This window comes from Camelus bactrianus, chromosome 12 (genome assembly GCF_048773025.1).
Source record: "Camelus bactrianus isolate YW-2024 breed Bactrian camel chromosome 12, ASM4877302v1, whole genome shotgun sequence".
In the NCBI taxonomy this organism is placed as follows: Eukaryota; Metazoa; Chordata; class Mammalia; order Artiodactyla; family Camelidae; genus Camelus; species Camelus bactrianus.
The window spans coordinates 19,172,974-19,187,433 of record NC_133550.1 but is presented as its reverse complement, the minus strand read 5'-3'; the positions used below and the strand labels follow the sequence as shown (position 1 = coordinate 19,187,433).

General features: G+C 39.5%; 1 long non-coding RNA gene across 3 annotated transcripts in view; it reads left to right on the top strand.

Annotated features, from left to right (window-relative positions):
* The window catches only part of LOC105076156 (uncharacterized), a 119,961-nt gene that overhangs the window by 27,013 nt on the left and 78,488 nt on the right, over window positions 1–14,460 (top strand). The window contains exon 3 of one of the 3 annotated variants that reach the window (XR_835982.3): window positions 7,032–11,635. The exons of the other annotated variants lie outside the window; for them this stretch is intronic. This is a non-coding gene — a long non-coding RNA (uncharacterized LOC105076156). Of the gene's footprint in view, window positions 1–7,031; window positions 11,636–14,460 lie in introns of those variants that run through there. 3 annotated transcript variants of the gene reach the window in all.

The following is a 14,460-nucleotide window of genomic DNA, read 5'->3' as shown; positions in this document are numbered from 1 at the left end:
GTTTTGGAAGTTTCTATTGAGATATCCTCAAACTCAGCTTTTCTTTCCTGAGTTGTATCTTCATTCCTATTATAGTGTTTTTGACCTCTGGCATTTCTTTTTGATTCTTTCCTAGAATTTCCATCTCTCTGCTCTATGTTGCCCACCTGTTCTTGCATGCTGTCTGTTTTATACTAGAGCCTTCAGCACATTAATTATAGTTGTTTCAAATTCCTTGTCAGATAATTCTAATATCTTGCCACATCTAAGTCTGGGTCTGATGAGTGCTCTCTTTTCAAACTTTTAGAATGACTTGTAATTTTTTTTTTCTTGACAGCCATTCATGATTCAGTCTGTGCTACAGACTGCATGTTTGTGTCCCCCTAAAATTCAAAATCCTTCCCCCTCTGCCAAATGTTGAAATCAATGTGATGGTGTTTGGAGGTAGAGTCTTTGGAGGTAATTAGATCATGAAGGTGGAGCCCTTATAAATGGGACTAGGGTCCTTATAAAAGAGGCCCCAGAGAACTCCCTTGCCCCTTTTGCCATGTGAGGACACAGCCAGAAGATGGATATTTGTGAATCAGGGAGCGGGCCCTCACCAGATACTGAATCTACTGGCACCTTGATCTTGGACTTCCCAGCCTCCAGAACTCTGAAAAATAAATTTTTGTTGTTTATAAGCCACCCAGTTTATAGTATTTTTGTTATAGTGGCCCCAGTGGACTAAGACATACTGGGTGAAAGTAGCTGCTTTAAATAGGTCTCTAGTAACATGATGGTAAATTATGGGGAGAGGGCGAGTGTTCTGTAGTGCTAACAACGAGGTCTCAGCCTGTCAGCGAGCTGCCCCTGAACTTCACGAGGGCTTCCCAGCCCTCCCACTTCCTCCTTAGGTGGGACGTTATGGCCAGAGTGGGCTCGAGTTGGGTATTTCCTTTCCCCCATGTCGGTTAGGTTCTGTTAAAACTCCAATAGTTTATGCTCTGCTGAAAGAATTTCTCTTGAGGTTGGGCATTGTTAAGAACAGAATGCTCTGGCATATTTCAAAAAGGTTCCTTTTCCTTTTCCCCTGTTGGAAGCATAAAGGTATTCCCCCCACCCTCACCCCGCTACCCCAACCATAGTCACTGTGAGAAACTGGTAAGGCTCCTACAGTTAAAACTCATCGAAGTATTGGGTCCTCCTCTGTGGCTGGGTCTCCCTGGAGTTTTTAACTATCAGAATTGTCCACAATGAGCTTCCAGAAATTCATCAATGATAGTTTTGGTTTTCCTACCCTGGCCATAGTTGCCACTGAGGTTTCTGCTTGTGGGTTTCTGCTCCAGTAAGTTGTGACTCTTTGTATTTGTCTGCGTGTCTGTCTAATTTGGGAAACAGTGGTTTGCCCTGTGACCTCACTTCTTGGACAGATCTATGAAGATTTTTTTGATTTTTCAATTTGTTCAGCTTTTTACTTGTCAGAGTGGATTGGCGACTTCCAAGCTCCTTGTATGTTGGACTGGAAACCGGAAGTTCAGTGATGTCATTTTAATGATGAAAAAACTGAAAGAGTAACAAAGAATTGTTGAATAAAAATTAAAATAGTTTAGAATTCAAATATTATCCCTCTATACACTTCAATTCAGTATTCCATTTAAACATTATTCCTCCACATATTTAGTAAGAAAAAACAGTTTGTCATTTCTTCCCTTTAATTGAGCATAGAGATTCTCAGCTTGCGATAAGGCCATATTTTCTGCTGGTGGATTAAGGTTTCTGAGTATAGCTCAGTGATTATTACTCAGTCTGCCTTGGGTCTAGCCCCCCTGGACATTTCTCCCCTAGGGAGACCCAGACCAAAATTAAATAGCTTTAAGTAAAAATGGTAAGAGCTGTTTTACTAAAATCTTTAACACACTGGGTCCCAAACACTTCAACACTGCACTCAGAGTAGGTCAGAGATCTGAGAGAACCATCTGCCCATCCTCGCTACGGACAACAGTGCAGCTTGGGTGCTGTGAGCGCTAAATGTGGTTGTCTCTGGAAAAGTGCTGCACCTGGCAAAGCTGTAGGAGGGACTCTGAAATGCAGAGGAGCAGCATGTGACAGGTGTTAGGTTCTCACCAGGGCTCCACCAGGGCAGCCGCAGTCGTCAGCAAAGGATTGATTACTTTGTTAGGTAGAGCGGTAGGAGAGGGTTGTGGGTTCTTTCTTTCTTTCTTTTCTTTTCTTTCTTTTTTTGTAGTCTAATAGAATAAATATGGTAGGAGTTTAGGACAAGTGAGACATCCTAGGAATACTGGGGGTGGGGTTACTTTGCAAGAGATCAGAAACTCTCTACCATCACTAGGCAGTAACTAGGAAGTAAAATTTGGGCCTTGACAAAAGTGTGATGTAATTTGTGCTGCCAAGTGAAATTTGGCAACATTATTTTAATACTTACTCAATATCTTGACACATAAGCCCTTTCTACTCTTGTTACTGTTAGTAAGAAGCAGCAGAGTTTGTTTTTTTTTTTTTTTTTTTCCCTTAGCCTAAAGTTGTTCTCAATGAGTGAATGAGGCAAATAAGTAAAAGAACCTCTGGTAAAATGACATATCCTCAGATGATAAGGGGATAAATTAAGAGTCAGGTTGGCTTACGATAGTGTCAAAAGGGGTAAAAGCAAGCCAGTATTTTATTACCCATAAGTCACAATATGCTACTTTCAAAATGAGTTTTGTATTAGTCTATATTAAAGACTAATTTCTTTTAAGGAAGTTGAAGAATGACTCACTCCACTCCCAAACACAATTGAAAATAAACGCAACCCTAATTTAGAGACCACCAACATTAGCACCATTTCTCCCGAATTAAAGCACACAAAGGAAATTTTAATAGCATCCAACAGAAAAGTTCTCATTATAAAGCCTATAAGGAAGAGTTCCTGTGTTTTGGAGGAACAAGGAAATGAGATGTTAGATAATTGACTCTTAAAGTGCTACTTTGCCATATTGTCTGCTGTGGAAGATATCGGATAGATGGTTTCCCCTAAATAGAGACCAAATTTTTTCAAGTGGAATCCCCACTGGTTATTTAAATATCATATTGTTTTAGTTCTAACACTTAACATTTCCTGAAGATTTTGAAACACTTAGTACTAAGGAGAAGACACTAAAATTTATGCCACTCAAAGGAAGAAATGAGCATGGTTTCTTTTTAAATGGTGATAAAAATAAAATTCCCTGAGTTTTCTTACTTGTTTGGAAAATCCATCATTCTGAGTAGTTTGACTAATCTGGAAGCAAGAACGTTAATTATGTGGCAGCCTTGAATTGCCCCTTAAGCTGAAGAAGCTCTTACCGTCCTTTAGAAGAATCTTCTGTCATGACCATTCTTTTCCTCAGATTTACTCAGTTTTCCCCAAGACATCAGGAATAAGTATAGGACACTTGTTCATCTTAGCAACAAACTCCTATTTAAATTTCCCAATTGGAAAAACTTGTACAGAATGTGACAGACTATCTCTTAGGTGATCTTTGTCACAGACTTTATTTTTGATCAAAATCTCAACACTTTTAGTTATTCTATTTTTTAAAAGGATAGGCTTACTTGGAAGATGTTGTGTATTAATTCTAGTAAAATTAGATCTTTGTCATCATCGTAGCATTATAAGAGGTTTTGTTTATGGTGAGTAGATTCACAATTTCAAACACTGACCTAACCAAATCTTTTGACTGGTAATCATGTATAAAACCTATGGATCTGGGATGGTAATGTTAATAACTCTTCATTTGCCACAGTGGTTTGGAGAGCAAACCTTATAAAATTTCTGCCCTTCCTTCTGTCTTTTCAACAAATCTTCCTGTGTTTTTCATGGTTGCCTAGCAAGGGACCCTTGGAACACCTTTATTCCCCTTTCTTAAACCTCTTCCTCAAACCTATATATAATGTACCTAGTATTATGTACTTTAAAGTTCACCATCCTTAGCAGTTGTTCTGTTATGGTGTTTGGAAAAGATAAAGTCAAAAATACAGATCTGAACAGAGAATAGCCAACACAAAACTGAAAAAGAAGAATGCCATTGGAGGACTCACACTGCCCCATTTCAAACCTTACTCTAAAGCTGCAGTGATCGAGTACTTAGTATTGGCAAAATAATAGACATGTAGGTCAATGAAACAGAATAGAGAACTCAGAAATAGAGTGACAACTGATTTTTGACAAAGGTACAAAGGCAGTTCAATGGAGAAAGAACAGTCTTTTCAACAAATGTTGCTGGAACAACTGGACATCCGTATGCAAAAAAATAAACATAGACGCAGACCTTACACCCTGCACAAAAATTAACTCAAAGCAAATCATAGACCTAAAGAAAAAAAGGCAAAACTATAAAGCTTGTACATAAAAACATACGAAACAATCTATGTGATTTTGAGTTTGGTGATGAGGTTTGCAATACAACACCCAAAGCATGATCCATGAAAGAAAAAAAAATGGATGTTGGGCTTTATTAAAATTCTATGTTTTTTTTGCTTTGCAAGAGACACTGTTAAAGGAATTAAAAGACTAGTCACTGGGAGAAAGTATTTGCAAATCACATAGCAAATAAAATGCTTGTATTCAAAATATACACAGAACTCTTAAAACTCAAAAATAAGAAAACAGACCAATTTTAAAATGGGAAAAAGAGTTCTCAGTGAAATGGCAGAGTAGATAACTCCAAAAGTCCATCCCTCTACAAAAGCCATGAATAAGCTGGCAAAAACTGTCAGAAGAAATTTTTCTAGCTGAATGTGGAATCTAAACAAAAGCTTGCAACAAGCCTTAGTAAAGAACAAAAAGCTTAAGTTTAGTGAAAAGATAAAATTATAACGGTGTGTCTCTGATCTGATAAAGATGCCAGAGATCTCTCTTAGGGCAGGCATGCACAGAGAAAAGGCCTTCATGACACAGGAAGAAGGTGCCATCTGCAAACCAAGGAGGAAGACCTCACCAGAAACTGACGACTGACGCTTTGATCTTGGATTTCCAGCTTCCAGAACTGTGAGAAAAGTAAATCTCTGTTGTTCAAGCTACACAGGCTGTGGTTTTTTGTTATGATAGTTGCAGTAGTCTAAAATGACCAAGAATTCTGTGTCCAGCAAATCTGTCCTTCAAAGACGCAGAAATTAAGACATTCCTAGAAAAACTCAGAGAGCTAACAGACCTGCTCTATAAGAAATGTTAAAGGGAGTCCTGGCTGAAAAGTAAACAGTACTTCAAGTTCACATGAAGAAATAAAGAACATTTGTAAAGAAAACCACACAGATAAATATAAAGCTTGTATTAATATATTTTGGGTGTGTAACTCCTCTTTTTCTCTACATGATTTAAAAGACAAATGCATAAAACATTAATATATTAATGGGCACACAATATATGAAGGAATCTGGATAATTCACAAATATGTGGAAATTAAACAAACATACTCTTAACCAGTGGTCCAAGAAGAAATCACAAGAGGAATTGGAAAATACCTTGAAACAAATTAAAATTAAAACAAATGAAAGTGAAACAAATTGAAATTAAATAATCTTGAAACAAATAAAAATGAAAACATAACAGTTACCGGATGCTGGGAGTGGGAGAAATGGGGACATGGTCAAAGTGTGCAAACTTCCATTTATAAGATGAATAAGTTCTGGGGTGATTATGGTTAATAATACTGTATTATATACTTGCAAGTTGCTAAGAGAGTAAATCCTAAATTTTTTTTATCACAGAAATAAATAGTAGTTATGTGATGTGATGGAGGTGTTAGCTAACACTGTGCTGGTAATAATTTTTCAACATATAAGTGTATCAAATCTTAAACTTGTCTTAAACTTGCATAATGTTATACATCAATTATACCTCAGTAAATCTGGGGGAAAAAAAGAAACCACAACTTACCTGAATTTATGAATTGCAGCAAAAGCAGTGCTAAGAGGAATATTTATAGCTATAAACAACTATATTTATAAAAGAGGAAGATCTCAAATTAATAACCTAGACTTCCCCCTGAAGGAACTAGACAAGAAGATAAGAGGAAAAAAACTAAACCCCAAGCAAGCAGAAGGAAATAATAATGATTAGAGTTAGCAAAGCTAAACATAGCCTTACCATATGTTTCAGCAATTGTGTCCCTAAGTATTTATCAAATTAATTTAAAAATTATGTCTACACAAAAACTTGCATGCAAATGTTGGTAGCAAGTTTATTCATAATTGACAAAAACTGGGAGCAATCAGTATCCTTCAATAGCTGAATGCATAAACAAATTGTGGTTTATCCATACAATGAAATACTATTCAGCCATGAAAAAGAACGAGCTATCAACCATGCAAAAACATGAGTGACCTCAAATGTATGTTACTAAGAAAAAGAAGCTAGTTTGAAAAGGCTACGTATTATATGATTCCATTTGTGTGACATTCTGGAAAAGACAAACCTATATAAATGGTAAACAGATCAATTTTGGAGGAGGGAGAGTTCAATAGTTGAAACAGGATTTTTTTTTATGGTAGGTAAGTATTCTGTATGGTACTGTAATAATGAATACATGGCATTATGTATTTGTTAAAACCCATAGAACTTTACAACACAAAGAGTGAACCTTAAGGTAGCAAATTTTAAAAATCATTCAGGAGGTTGGGGAATCTCAGGATGGAATGAAAACTGTGAGAAAAGAATGTAACTATTTCAGGGAGTGGGATAGGGGATGTGCTGACCCGATTAACTTTGGAAATGAGTGGAAACTAAGACTAAAGGCAAACGGAACTGTACTCTAGTTGGTGAAGTTGTTTTTCATGGAGGTATGAGTTAGCAATTCTGAAATCACTAAAAATGTATGCTGGAATTAAGTGAATGAAGAGAAGACGGTGCTATTCATTTCTGACTGCTGGAATAGGAGGTATGGATAAGAAAAGAGGCAAAAGCTGGAATGATCTATATGTGGTCAAGGATTAGATTTAGAAACGTCAGTATGAATTCATGTTTAGCTTAATATAGATACAGATGGATACTTAAAGAAATATTCATAGATATGTGTATTTCCTTTCTCTGCCAGATCAAGAGAGCCTAAAAGCTATGACAGCCCAGTAACAGTGAATACACCTGACACTCAGATCTTGGTTTCTAATACCATTCTTCAACAGAAGGAACCAGGGCTCCTTGGAGAAATGGCTTATTCTAGAGCTGGGACAAGGAACACACATGATAATCCGGTAGCATTTTGTAGTTCCAGAAAGTAAGAAAGTGCTCAAAGAAATGAAAACCGCAACAATGAGGTATGACAAAGCCAAATGAAAGAGCTCCCAACGGCTACGCTGGAACAATTTTAGCCACAAGACACATAAATTAGCATTGGATTATAACCCAAATTATAAAACAAATGTCTACGAGTCTATACTGATATAAATAAATGACTCAATAAATAAGAATATGTGTGTATGCATGACTGGGACATTGTGCTGTACACAAGAAATTGACACATTGTAACTGACTGTACTTCAATAAAAAAAAAGTAAATAAGAGAATTATAAATTTTTTGGGCAAGAGCATTCCAAATTATCTGTATATGTACTTTGCTCTCAAGGAGGTGGAGAGTATCTCCCCACCCTTTAAGTGTGGGTTGTGCATAGTGACTTCCTGGCAAAGAACGCAGTGTGCAAAGGAGGAAGAGAAGAGGAACTTCTCGGTGGAGAAATCTGACAAACACCACCTTAGCCAGGTGATCAAGTTCAACACAAACACAATGATGGCATGTACCCTTGATATGATGTGATGAGAATGGTACTTTCCCTCTGTAGTCTTTCTCTCCCAAAGTGCATAAACTCCAGGCCAATCATGAGAAAAACATCAGACAAACCCCAAATTGAGGAACATTCTACAAAACACCAGTACCCCTCAAAACTGTGAAGGTCACTAAAAACATGGAAGTCTGAGGAGCCTAAGGAGACGTGATGCCTAAATGTAGTATGATCTTGTGGACGGGATCCTGGAGCAAACACAAAAGGACATTAGGTAAAAACTAAGGAAACCAGGATAATAATAGTGTATCAATATTGATTTTGTAGTTGTGACAAGTGTACTGTGCTAATGTAAGATGTGAACAAAAGGGGAAAGTGTGTGGGAGATATGCGGAAATTCTTGTTCTATTTTTGCCACTGTTCTGTAAGTTTAAACTCTTCTAAAATGGAAAGTTTATTTTTCAAAAAGATGCAGGACTTACTTATCACATAAGGATGTGTTAGCGGGTGGTGCAGGGAGGTGAGGTCTTCAGGCTGTCTGCGTACGAGACTGTGCCCACCAAGGCGGAGGAGACCCCCGTGGTGCGGTGCTCTGGGCGTAGAGCTCTGCCCTCGGCAGTCACAGTCGTCTTTGTTATTAATAACTCTTACCTAAGACAAACAGGAAACAGCTGTGGCCATAGACACCCATAAAAAGATGTTCACGTGACTTATCGATATAGCTGGTCTGCTCTCCTTTGCTTCCTCTGCACACCTCATGCCTCTCTTCCCTTGATTGCTGCATACTAGCCAAATTGGATTTTTTTTTTTTTTTTTTTTAGTTCCTCATAGATATAATACCCTCTCTCACCTCTGGGTCTTTTCCTTCTGCTTGCAGTTCTCTTCTAGCCCCAAACTCCATCTTTACCCTGTTGGACCAGTTAAATCTACTTCATCTTTCAGTGGAAATGCCGATTTTGCAGGAAGGCCTTCCCTGGCACCCCAGACAGCACACTACTTCTCCATCTGTGGCATTCATCCTACTTGCAATTCCTTGTTTAATCTGACTTCCCCCACTTGATTATAAACCGCCAAAGGACAGGACTGCTGTCGAACCCAAGTTTGTGCCTGGTGCACAGTGAGGCCAAACAACCCAAAATGTCAGAGTTTGGAGCAGAGAAAGATTTATCGCAGGGGCTGTGCAAGGAGAACAGGTGCCTTGTGCTCAAAGACCTGAACTTCCCGACGGGTTTCAGGGAAGCATTTTTAAAGGCAAGGTGAGGAAAGAGAGTCACGGGGTGTGTGATCAGCTGGTGCACAATTCTCTGATTGGTTGATGGTAAGGTAACAGGGCGGTGTCACCAGGGTTAACCTTATCAGTCCTCAGTTTCCTGTGCTTATGGTCATCAAGTAGTTAACTTCTTCCATCTGGTGGGGGTTTTAGCATCTGTAAAACAACTTAGGAAATGTACAACAGGTACTGTTACCCAGGTACTTCGGGGAGGAACTAAAGATTCTTTAACTGTCATATGGCTGATTTACTGTTTAAATTCTTACCAGTTGTCCTGGCCAAACCACTCTTTTTGTCACTACATGTTCACATCCTTTCAATCATGAATTCTTGAGCTAGGCTTTTGTGCCTCAGGGGAGGCCTAGGAAACTACAGTTTTTCTACAAATAAGAGGCAGGCAGAGGACATGGGTGGGTGGGGGGCCTGTCCTGGGAAAGCCCCATAGTGTCCTGCTTGGTTACAGGATTGCTGTATCCCCGTGCCTCGCACAGAGTCTGCAGCATCAGAGGTGTCTGGTGAGTATCTATTGAGTTGAAAATAGTGAAGGAAGCTTTAGAACCGAGCGTGATGTTTTAGCAGAGTAAGGGCTCTGGAAAACATGGCCCCAGATAAGACTGAAAAAGTAGGTAGAAAAGGGATTGTGAAGGAATGCGTAAAGGCTGACCATAGAGCTTGGACTTGAACCACAGTCTTGAGTGGTCTACAGCAGGAGAACGATGCAAGCTAACTGGTTCTAAAGTTCCTGAAATCTTCCATGCTGAAAATATTTATTACCTTCATACTTCGAGAACAACACAGCCTGTTATTATAAGCTTTTCGTATTCCACTTCCTGCCTTTCAGACCCTTACAGACTGCAGCACTACCACACAGCCTTAGGTTTAATTATGGTAAAATCTGAGGCCAAATTGATTTTTTCCCTCATCTATATGACTTGCTTTTCCCACGTGGATGCCCCATCGTTCTTTATCCTTAAATTTTAGTCTCTATATTAAGAGATGAACTAGTGTTACTTACACTGAATCAATTTTTCCAGAGATAAGAAATGCTTTCTAGATCTGCAATTTCAAGACTTCCCTAATTTTAGAAATGTTTTGAGTGGTTAAGTGTAAAGATTGTTAAATCAGGCTGTCTAGTTTTAAATCCTGGCTCTACTACTACTGTGTGACTTTAAGGAAGTTACTTAACTTCTCTCTGCTTCAATTTCCTCATCTTTAAAATGGAGCAGATAATAATACCTACCAGGATTGATATGAGGATTAAATGAGGTTATCCTCAATATGCTTAGAGCAGTGCAAGCGCTCAAATAAATAGTATCTATTATTATAATTATTGTTGTTACTAGATTTAAACACAAATTTCAGTTGTTTGCTTTCATCCTTGGAAACACAAATAATGGCTATTTTGTATCTGCCGTGTCTACTATTCATAACATGCTCACACGAACTATCCCTGTGATTCGTTCTGTTTTATTTCCTCATGCATCCTTCCCCTAGAACTGTGTTTAAATTTTGTTTATTTTATTTTTATGCCTTCTAATGTGGCTTTTTATCTCTGTGACATTTTAATTTTTCTTTCATTTCTTTCCTAAGCTTTCTTGGCTCACTTTATTTTGAAGCTCCTTCTGTTGGCTTATCAGCTCTTCTTTGAATTATTTTTCTTCTTTTCTCATCTCTTTTTAATGTAAGGTCATGCTTGTAATTTCTCTGAAACTATTTCTTTAACTTTTAAAAAATCTGTTTCCCTGGATTTTTTTTTTTTTGGTGTTGTGTTTTAGTTACATGCCTCTGTCTTTCTTTGTATTTCTCTTTCTGTCTCTCTTGTTTCTTCCCTTAGCTTTCCTTCTTTTCTTTCCCTCTTGTCTTCCCTACCTCTTCTGTCTCTCTCCCCCTCCTTCACTTCTTCCTGCCTGCCTTTCTGTTACTCATATTTGCTGGCTAATGTAGGAGAGATGGGGGTGGGTAGGGTAAGATGTAAAGGAATTAGCCAGAGTTGCTTTTGATGCCTCTCCCGGGTAGGATTGCTACATGCACCAAATAAAAATACAGGATGACCAGTTAGATTTGTATTTCAGATAAACAACAAATAACTTCTTAATATAAGAATATCACAACTATTGCATACTGTATTTTTAGCTGGCAACCCTATTCCTAGAGTTGTTTTTGCCAACATCTTCTCTCTAAATCTGATCTTTCCTTTCCCCCGGGGGCCATGTCATCTCAGTTTCTGATTTTCCAGAGGTTGATGGGCCTCACAGCAAAGTCTCCCAGGATCTTTCTCCTTCATCCTACCACTTTTCAGCGGGGAATAGAAGTCAGGTGGCTCAGACTTTGGTTTTAGAAATAACATGGTCTTTCCACTTCACTGCCACTCTTTGCTGCAGAATGGGGTCTCTGCAGAATAGCACCCTTGGTTCTCACGGGTGACTGAAACCACTAGATTTTACCATCTTCCTGATCAAGAGTAACGAGCTCTTCGTTTCAGTAGAACTGTCCCTCTACAAAGTGCACAAGTGGGGACCCTGCAGCTCTGCTCTGCACCTCAAGGGGGTGGCATGTGTGTGTATGGACCCCCTAGCTCACTTGCCTGAGCTCCTTTCTTCCACACAACCCAGCGGCCACCCCTTAGGCTTCTAGGTGCACACCTTGGGGAAGAGGGGATGGGTGGGAGGGCTCAGCTCTGCTCTCAGCAGGACAGACAAGGGGAAGAGGCATATACAGACTCTGAAAGATGGCTTGTTTAGGCAAAGAGAATTCTAGAGTCTAAGTGCCTGGAGGGTGGTCTGGAGTGGGGAGGGTGCCACGGGCACAAGCTCCAGGTGGCCATGTATCCCTGACCCCGTGGATGCCAGGGCCAGAGAGAGCCTAAAGCTGAGAGCAGATTTCTGGCTCTAGGACAGGGGTGCTTTTCAGAACAATGATACTGCTTTGGGGAAATCTGCAGTTGCTGGGGGATCTGGAAGCTTTTACCTTCTTCCTTTTATGCATCCACCCTCGGCAATCGGCACCACCACATTTAGGCTCTTACCTGCATCTGTGTCAGATACATTTCCTTCTCCCCGGTTCCATGGCTAAACTGTCCGTGTTTCTGGCAAAGCCAGCTTTTCCAACCAGTGTCACCTGCTCAGGGACATCACTCCAGCAACTTTCCTCTCCCCCTCTCCTGCAGTGATGATTTTTCCTTCTCTACTGTATCTTTCTCATGAAGGTACAAACATGCTATTATTCCTCCAATCTTAAAAACAAACAACCCTAAATCAAACCAAACCAAGGGACCAAGCCAACCAGCCAACCAGCCAACCAACCAGCCAACCCACCCTGTTTGGATCCCACCTTCCCCTCCAGCTACCGTCTCGTTTCTTTCCTTCTGTTTTCAGCAAACTGCAAAAGAAATCACTTGACTCTCATGAATTTCTCTCCTCCTGTTTCCTCATGAACTCTCTCCAACCGCACTCTCACCTTCACCATGCCAATGAAGGTTTCCTTGTCAGGGTCATCGGTGGCCTCCAAGTTGCTTAATCCAATGGTCAGTTCTCCCTCATCTTTCTCGGCCTGTCAGCAGGACTTGATACAGCTGACACTCCCTTCTTTATGAGACAAATTCTTGGCTGTGTATCTCCAGCCCAAACAACTCCCCTGAACTCCAGGCCTCATAAATGCAGGCGTCTACTTGTCACTTCACTTGAATGTATAATACGCTTCACAAACGTAACATCGAAATTGAGCTCCTGTTCTTCCTCGCCCCGCCTTCTGCCCACACCTGCTCGTCCTTGGTCTCCTCCGTTTCAGTTGAAGGCAAGCCATGCTTCATTTACTCAGAACTAAAGCCCTGGACTCATCCTTGTCTTTCCTCTTGCTCCCCTTCCCCACACCCAGTCCATCAGCAACTCCTGTCAGGTCTAACATTAAGATAAATCTCAAAATTCAACCGTTTCTCACCTCTTTCCCTGCTACCGTCTTGGTTCAAGCCACCATCATCTCACATAGGATTATTATATAACCTCCTAATTGCCCCCCCCCCCAGATTTTCCTCTTGTTTCCCCCATCAGTGTAATCTCAACACAGCAATCAGAGTGACTCTATTAACCAGAAGTCAGACCGCGTACCTCTTCGTTCAAAGTCCTGCAGTGGCTTCCGGTTTACCCTTATAATAGCTTAGCAAACTCTGTACACCGACTCTGACCCCATTTCCCCTTCTGACCTCATCTCAGGTTATTCTCCCCCCCTGGGACTGGGATCCATCTACGTGGCATCCCTGCTGTTTCTTTCATTTATTTATTATTTTTTTTGGCGGGGGTGGGATGGGGAGGTAATTAGGTTTATTTATTTATTTTTAGTGGAGGTACTGGGAATTGAACCCAGGACCTCATGCATGCTAGGCATACACTCTATCACTGAGCTATACCCTCCCCCTTGCTGTTTCTTGAATGTGGCAGGTGTGTGCCTTTTAGGGCCTTTACAATTGGTCAGATGTTTGCATATCTCACCTGGATAATTGATACTGGAAAAGCAAGATAAGAGCTTGATTCTTTCCTTTTATTCACCAGTTTTCAAAATGATGACGTTGTGTCCTAGCAACCTCCAGAAATGTCAAATGAACTTTCTTTAGATTAAATTCATAAACTTAGGAATTTTAATACATTTTCTGTTTTTCAGCTATGGTAGTCATTATTGTTTCTGATGCTCCAGTTGCCTCATCTTTGGCCTTTTCAGGTGGGATCCAAAGTCCTTTTGACATGACCCAGTAGATTTTTTGTGTTCTTAACTTGAAATTTGATTAAAATCTATTTCCTATCTCTGCTGTAGAATGTGGGCTATGAAGTCAGACGTATCTGGATTTGATTCCAGGTTTAACAGTTTAACAATCTGTGCAATTCTGGAAAGGTTACTTAACATCTCTAGTTTAGGGTCCTAACTTATAAAGTGAGAATGGTAACACATATTCAGAGGGGTCCTTTGAGGATTAAATGAGATACAGGATATAAGGCACCTGGCATATAGGAGACACTAAAATTGTAGTCCTTACTAAAATTAAAGGCAAAACCTTGTTATCACGCAAAAGTAACAAGTTGCTTCTTCATTACTCTATAGAAGATGAGGTTGTTAGAAAAGGGAAGCTAATAATAATTCACATTTACTGTGTATTTATTGTATGCAAAACACCATGCTAAGCATTATTGCTCTACTTCAGTTATTCTAAGCAATCTTATAAGGCAGCATTAATATATATTATATATTTACATGTGACATGTAAATATAATACATTATAATGTCATTCCTGTATTACAGATGATGAGTATGAAGCTTAGAGTCACTCATTCAAGTAAATGAGGAAGTTGCAGAATTCAGAATAAAACCCTCTTACCCCAAAATATGATCACTTAACCCTTGTGCTATATTAATTTGTTCTGTTTAAGTGTATTACATTGTTCTGAAATGATACTCTGGGTAAAATGCTCTTCTAAGTACTCTCAAATTTC